A 6,489-nucleotide genomic window follows, 5' to 3' on the forward strand; every position below is an offset into this window, starting at 1 on the left:
TATTATCATAATATTATCATCATCTAGTAATCATTAACGTTATACCGGCCTGGCACCCTCTATGGGTAAAATCCTTGTTAGTTTCTTTTCCTCCCCTAATTAATATGCTTAAATTCAGGGCGTAGTCCCATATGAGTTGAGGTTGTGTATAACTTTTATATGCAATTAATTCTTTATATATAATGATAAAACATTTTATTAAATTCGTTATATTAATAATATCTGTATATAAATGGCATTTGTTTGATTTAACGAATCAACGAAGAACAATAATATTGTCAACGGTTTTCTATTTTCTAATCATTAATAAGAGACAATTCTAGATAAATTTTTATGCTAGACATTTCTCAGTATCATTTGATTGAAAAAGAAAATATTTCTCTTTGTTTTTCACATTTAAATTATTTACTAATGTGAGATAATGTTTTTCATATATTTTTTAATATTATGAATAAAATAATTAAATTATTATTATCCAATAATATACCATATGCTTATAAAATTTCATTATAAAATTTGTATAAGCAACTTAATTAGCATAGTCTTACAACCCTCAACCATATGTAGTCCAAGCAGCACTATAAAATTAATTAAAGTACATAACAGCATGGACTGCGATATGCGTTCAAAATGTCGATGTTCATGTGTCCTGCAGTTCACACGATGACGCACAGTTTGCTGCGTCCTTCATCGACCCATGAGCCGAGTGATCCACCGCTTAGAGTTTTATAAATTGGTTTCTTAATTTTGTCAAATATGTTTTTATTGAAAGAAATTAAAAATACACCATTTTACTGGCATATATCAATTCCTTCAATAAATTTATTTTTATACCTAAAACGAATGCTGCGAAATGTCTTAGTTTTATATAACCAATATATATCAAAGTATTTCTTTTTAAATTGCATTTATTGTATATAAATATATATATATATATATATATTAATACTTTTTTAGCGATATAAATTGAAATTTATATAAAACATTAACCTGTATAAAACCAGGTACAACATTGTACATTTTAGGTTGTTGCATTATCCAATGTATGCGCATAACTGAGATGAACAATACATATCGCAACGCGTGTATATTATGGTCCATATACACACAGTATTTTAATTGTGTTTATATACAATAATAATTTAATATTATTATTTTAATAATTCGATTTGCTTGTTCGAATTTTTATTTGTTTGCTTTGGCTGCTTATTAATTTCTCTCATATGTATTAAATACAATATATAATTTTAATATTTGCATTATTTCGATTTATCAAATTAATAACATTTATTCTGTGTTAAAATGCAAGCAAATTAATTTGAATAAACTATAAGTTATATTTTATGATAAATTTGGTATGCTAATAGATTACAATGTCCTTATATGGAAAAAATGCACACTATTATCATAATATTATCATCATCTAGTAATCATTAACGTTATACCGGCCTGGCACCCTCTATGGGTAAAATCCTTGTTAGTTTCTTTTCCTCCCCTAATTAATATGCTTAAATTCAGGGCGTAGTCCCATATGAGTTGAGGTTGTGTATAACTTTTATATGCAATTAATTCTTTATATATAATGATAAAACATTTTATTAAATTCGTTATATTAATAATATCTGTATATAAATGGCATTTGTTTGATTTAACGAATCAACGAAGAACAATAATATTGTCAACGGTTTTCTATTTTCTAATCATTAATAAGAGACAATTCTAGATAAATTTTTATGCTAGACATTTCTCAGTATCATTTGATTGAAAAAGAAAATATTTCTCTTTGTTTTTCACATTTAAATTATTTACTAATGTGAGATAATGTTTTTCATATATTTTTTAATATTATGAATAAAATAATTAAATTATTATTATCCAATAATATACCATATGCTTATAAAATTTCATTATAAAATTTGTATAAGCAACTTAATTAGCATAGTCTTACAACCCTCAACCATATGTAGTCCAAGCAGCACTATAAAATTAATTAAAGTACATAACAGCATGGACTGCGATATGCGTTCAAAATGTCGATGTTCATGTGTCCTGCAGTTCACACGATGACGCACAGTTTGCTGCGTCCTTCATCGACCCATGAGCCGAGTGATCCACCGCTTAGAGTTTTATAAATTGGTTTCTTAATTTTGTCAAATATGTTTTTATTGAAAGAAATTAAAAATACACCATTTTACTGGCATATATCAATTCCTTCAATAAATTTATTTTTATACCTAAAACGAATGCTGCGAAATGTCTTAGTTTTATATAACCAATATATATCAAAGTATTTCTTTTTAAATTGCATTTATTGTATATAAATATATATATATATATATTAATACTTTTTTAGCGATATAAATTGAAATTTATATAAAACATTAACCTGTATAAAACCAGGTACAACATTGTACATTTTAGGTTGTTGCATTATCCAATGTATGCGCATAACTGAGATGAACAATACATATCGCAACGCGTGTATATTATGGTCCATATACACACAGTATTTTAATTGTGTTTATATACAATAATAATTTAATATTATTATTTTAATAATTCGATTTGCTTGTTCGAATTTTTATTTGTTTGCTTTGGCTGCTTATTAATTTCTCTCATATGTATTAAATACAATATATAATTTTAATATTTGCATTATTTCGATTTATCAAATTAATAACATTTATTCTGTGTTAAAATGCAAGCAAATTAATTTGAATAAACTATAAGTTATATTTTATGATAAATTTGGTATGCTAATAGATTACAATGTCCTTATATGGAAAAAATGCACACTATTATCATAATATTATCATCATCTAGTAATCATTAACGTTATACCGGCCTGGCACCCTCTATGGGTAAAATCCTTGTTAGTTTCTTTTCCTCCCCTAATTAATATGCTTAAATTCAGGGCGTAGTCCCATATGAGTTGAGGTTGTGTATAACTTTTATATGCAATTAATTCTTTATATATAATGATAAAACATTTTATTAAATTCGTTATATTAATAATATCTGTATATAAATGGCATTTGTTTGATTTAACGAATCAACGAAGAACAATAATATTGTCAACGGTTTTCTATTTTCTAATCATTAATAAGAGACAATTCTAGATAAATTTTTATGCTAGACATTTCTCAGTATCATTTGATTGAAAAAGAAAATATTTCTCTTCGTTTTTCACATTTAAATTATTTACTAATGTGAGATAATGTTTTTCATATATTTTTTAATATTATGAATAAAATAATTAAATTATTATTATCCAATAATATACCATATGCTTATAAAATTTCATTATAAAATTTGTATAAGCAACTTAATTAGCATAGTCTTACAACCCTCAACCATATGTAGTCCAAGCAGCACTATAAAATTAATTAAAGTACATAACAGCATGGACTGCGATATGCGTTCAAAATGTCGATGTTCATGTGTCCTGCAGTTCACACGATGACGCACAGTTTGCTGCGTCCTTCATCGACCCATGAGCCGAGTGATCCACCGCTTAGAGTTTTATAAATTGGTTTCTTAATTTTGTCAAATATGTTTTTATTGAAAGAAATTAAAAATACACCATTTTACTGGCATATATCAATTCCTTCAATAAATTTATTTTTATACCTAAAACGAATGCTGCGAAATGTCTTAGTTTTATATAACCAATATATATCAAAGTATTTCTTTTTAAATTGCATTTATTGTAAATAAATATATATATATATATATTAATACTTTTTTAGCGATATAAATTGAAATTTATATAAAACATTAACCTGTATAAAACCAGGTACAACATTGTACATTTTAGGTTGTTGCATTATCCAATGTATGCGCATAACTGAGATGAACAATACATATCGCAACGCGTGTATATTATGGTCCATATACACACAGTATTTTAATTGTGTTTATATACAATAATAATTTAATATTATTATTTTAATAATTCGATTTGCTTGTTCGAATTTTTATTTGTTTGCTTTGGCTGCTTATTAATTTCTCTCATATGTATTAAATACAATATATAATTTTAATATTTGCATTATTTCGATTTGCTTGTTCGAAATTTCATTTGATCTATATTAGATCTCATATACATTTTGGCAATTCATATTTTATTTGTATTACTATAATGTATTTATTATAATATAAACAAATATTTTATTAACGGTAAGGATATTAAAACATTAATGATCCTTCCGCAGGTTCACCTACGGAAACCTTGTTACGACTTTTACTTCCTCTAAATAATCAAGTTCGGTCAACTTTTGCGAAACAACCGTAACACGCAAGGCGTCACAGTGATCACGTCCGGAGACCTCACTAAATAATTCAATCGGTAGTAGCGACGGGCGGTGTGTACAAAGGGCAGGGACGTAATCAATGCGAGTTAATGACTCACACTTACTGGGAATTCCAAGTTCATGTGAACAGTTTCAGTTCACAATCCCAAGCATGAAAGTGGTTCAGCGGTTTACCCGGACCTCTCGGTCTAGGAAATACACGTTGATACTTTCATTGTAGCGCGCGTGCAGCCCAGGACATCTAAGGGCATCACAGACCTGTTATTGCTCAATCTCATTATTGCTAGACGCAATTTGTCCATTTAAGAAGCTAGTGTCCTTATAATGGGACAAACCAACAGGTACGGCTCCACTTATATAAACACATTCAAACACAATAAACATTTTACTGCCACCATGAATGAAGGCTATATAAGCTTCAACACCATAATCCTGAAGATATCTATTTAATATATTTGAGTCTCGTTCGTTATCGGAATTAACCAGACAAATCACTCCACGAACTAAGAACGGCCATGCACCACCACCCATAGATTCGAGAAAGAGCTATCAATCTGTCTTACACACTTATGTTCGGACCTGGTAAGTTTTCCCGTGTTGAGTCAAATTAAGCCGCAGGCTCCACTCCTGGTGGTGCCCTTCCGTCAATTCCTTTAAGTTTCAGCTTTGCAACCATACTTCCCCCGGAGCCCAAAAGCTTTGGTTTCCCGGGAAGCGACTGAGAGAGCCATAAAAGTAGCTACACCCAATTGCTAGCTGGCATCGTTTATGGTTAGAACTAGGGCGGTATCTGATCGCCTTCGAACCTCTAACTTTCGTTCTTGATTAATGAAAACATCTTTGGCAAATGCTTTCGCTTAAGTTAGTCTTACGACGGTCCAAGAATTTCACCTCTCGCGTCGTAATACTAATGCCCCCAAACTGCTTCTATTAATCATTACCTCTTGATCTGAAAACCAATGAAAGCAGAACAGAGGTCTTATTTCATTATCCCATGCACAGAATATTCAGGCATTTGAAGCCTGCTTTAAGCACTCTAATTTGTTCAAAGTAATTGTACCGGCCCACAATAACACTCGTTTAAGAGCACTAATGCAGGTTTTTAAATAGGAGGAACATATGAAAAAATACAAGTATCTAAGCACATGTAAGAACTCCACCGGTAATACGCTTACATACATAAAGGTATAGTACTAACCACAATTGTAAGTTGTACTACCCGTATGAAGCACAAGTTCAACTACGAACGTTTTAACCGCAACAACTTTAATATACGCTATTGGAGCTGGAATTACCGCGGCTGCTGGCACCAGACTTGCCCTCCAATTGGTCCTTGTTAAAGGATTTAAAGTGTACTCATTCCAATTACAGGGCCTCGGATATGAGTCCTGTATTGTTATTTTTCGTCACTACCTCCCCGAGCTGGGAGTGGGTAATTTACGCGCCTGCTGCCTTCCTTAGATGTGGTAGCCGTTTCTCAGGCTCCCTCTCCGGAATCGAACCCTGATTCCCCGTTACCCGTTGCAACCATGGTAGTCCTAGATACTACCATCAAAAGTTGATAGGGCAGACATTTGAAAGATCTGTCGTCGGTACAAGACCATACGATCTGCATGTTATCTAGAGTTCAACCAATATAACGATCTTGCGATCGCTTGGTTTTAGCCTAATAAAAGCACATGTTCCATAAGGTTCATGTTTTAATTGCATGTATTAGCTCTAGAATTACCACAGTTATCCAAGTAACTGTTAACGATCTAAGGAACCATAACTGATATAATGAGCCTTTTGCGGTTTCACTTTTAATTCGTGTGTACTTAGACATGCATGGCTTAATCTTTGAGACAAGCATATAACTACTGGCAGGATCAACCAGAATAATGTTTTTATTCATATTTCATTCATATTTTTTGAATAGAAATTAGCAATATATATGTTGTTATAGATTTTATTTCTATCGAATACGGCCATTTTTATATAGCATTCGTATACGTTTGTTTTCCAATTTATACTTGTTTCGCCACTAATAATAACAAGTTTTTATTGATGTCAAAAAGAATCATATTCTTTATAAACACAATGTTTATTTTTCATATATTTTCTTTATATATGCACATTTCATTCTAAAATATCATTTTTGTTCGACATACATAATATATTGTATCCACACATGTAC

General features: G+C 30.4%; 4 non-coding genes across 4 annotated transcripts; all 4 read right to left on the reverse strand.

Moving 5' to 3' along the window:
• Positions 1 to 547: 547 nt before the first annotated feature.
• Positions 548 to 726, reverse strand: LOC122817933 (5.8S ribosomal RNA). The gene has a single exon (XR_006367474.1). It is a non-coding gene; the product is annotated as a 5.8S ribosomal RNA (ribosomal RNA).
• A 1,221-nt stretch (positions 727 to 1,947) lies between these two features.
• On the reverse strand, positions 1,948 to 2,126 carry LOC122817934 (5.8S ribosomal RNA). The gene has a single exon (XR_006367475.1). It is a non-coding gene; the product is annotated as a 5.8S ribosomal RNA (ribosomal RNA).
• Positions 2,127 to 3,343: 1,217 nt separating this feature from the next.
• Positions 3,344 to 3,522, reverse strand: LOC127011861 (5.8S ribosomal RNA). The gene has a single exon (XR_007765321.1). It is a non-coding gene; the product is annotated as a 5.8S ribosomal RNA (ribosomal RNA).
• A 675-nt stretch (positions 3,523 to 4,197) lies between these two features.
• LOC127011904 (small subunit ribosomal RNA) lies at positions 4,198 to 6,192 on the reverse strand. Its single transcript, XR_007765362.1, has one exon. It is a non-coding gene; the product is annotated as a small subunit ribosomal RNA (ribosomal RNA).
• Between the last annotated feature and the right edge of the window lie 297 nt (positions 6,193 to 6,489).

The sequence above is a fragment of the Drosophila biarmipes genome, unplaced genomic scaffold (genome assembly GCF_025231255.1).
Source record: "Drosophila biarmipes strain raj3 unplaced genomic scaffold, RU_DBia_V1.1 ptg000016l, whole genome shotgun sequence".
Taxonomy (NCBI): domain Eukaryota; kingdom Metazoa; phylum Arthropoda; class Insecta; order Diptera; family Drosophilidae; genus Drosophila; species Drosophila biarmipes.